Source organism: Sarcophilus harrisii, chromosome 3, assembly GCF_902635505.1.
Source record: "Sarcophilus harrisii chromosome 3, mSarHar1.11, whole genome shotgun sequence".
NCBI lineage: Eukaryota > Metazoa > Chordata > Mammalia > Dasyuromorphia > Dasyuridae > Sarcophilus > Sarcophilus harrisii.
Genome location: NC_045428.1, coordinates 52196308 through 52197937, shown reverse-complemented (window position 1 = coordinate 52197937; position 1630 = coordinate 52196308).

The following is a 1630-nucleotide window of genomic DNA, read 5'->3' as shown; positions in this document are numbered from 1 at the left end:
AAATTATACTTAAATTTGTATTCAGCCTTCATTAGTTCTCTTTCTGGAGGTGGATAGCATTTTTTAAATCAAGTCCTTTGGAACTGGATTGGATTGTTGTATTGATCGTCATTACAACATTGCTGTTACCATATGCAATAATCTCCTTTTTTCTCACTTAATTTCCATCAGTTCATACAGGTTTTGCCATGTTTTTGAAACCTATTCCCTTCATTTCATATAATATATTGCTAAATATCCTCTTGATTTCCAGTCCTTTGCCACCAAACAAAGAGAGCTGCTATAAATATTTTTATACATATGGGTCCCTTTCATTTTTCTTTGATCTCTTTGGGATACTGGCCTACTAGTAGTATTTCTGAGTCAAAGGGTATGTGCAATTTCATAGCACTTTTAATGTCATTCCAAATGGTTGTCCAAAATGACTGCCCTAATTTACTGTTCCACCAATAGTTCATTAGTGCACCATTTTTTCCCCTCATCCCTTCAAGCATTTGTCATTTCTGATAGATGTGAAGTGGTATATCAGAGTTGTTTTAATGTGCCTTTCTCTAATCAATAGTGATTTAGAGCATATTTATTACTATAGATAGCTTTGATTTCTTCTGAAAACTATTTGTTTATATCCTTTGGCCATTTATGAATTAAAGGATGGTTTATTTTTATAAATTTGACTCAATTTTATACTCAGTATATATTTGAGAAATGAGGTCTTTATCAGAGAAACTTGCTATAAAATTTTTTACATTACTTCATTGTCTATGGTACCTTTTAGCATAATGCAATTTCTCTGATTATGTGTTTTAATTAAATCTATTTTTACTTTTGCTTTGCCTGAGTTCATAATTGCTACACCTGCCTTTTTTATTTCAGCTAAAGCAAAATGCTCAGCCCTTTATTTTAACTCTGTGTGTATCTTTCTGTTTTAAGTGTTTCTCTTGTAAATAAAATGTTGGATTCAGCTTTCCAATCCATTCTGCTGTCTGCTTCCATTTTATGGAACTTTTTTGCAAATTCCAGTAAACTGGCAAAAGTACAAATCCTTCTCATAGCACCAAGATATATGGTCCAACACAGTTTATGCTGCTTTTGGGTCATTACTACAGGGGGAGTTGGCATTGTCTGGTTAAATCTAAATGCAAGAAGACCTGAAATGTGCAAGCCAAGGAAGAGACAATTCCAGGATCTGAACATGGTCAAGGCACAAGAATAATTCAGCATCATAAAATAGGAACAGAATGTCAAAAACACTATGACCAAAGAGCTATAAAACTGTGCATATCCTTTGATCCAGCAGTGCCATTACTAGGTCTGTATCCCAAGGAAATCATAAAGGAGGGGAAAGACCCACATGTGCAAAAATGTTTGCAGCAGCTCTTTTAGTGGTAGCAAAAAATTGGAAAATGAGTAGATGCTCATCAATTGTGGAATGACTGAATAAGTTGCAGTATGTAAAGGAAATGGATTATTACTGTTCTATAAAAAATGATGAGCAAACTGATTTTAGAAAACCCTGGAAAGATTTACTTGAACTGATACTGAGCAAAATAAGCAGAACCAGGAATATATCTTAAGTTGTAACAACAAGATTGTGTGATGATCAACTATGAAAGGCTTGGTTCTTCTTAGT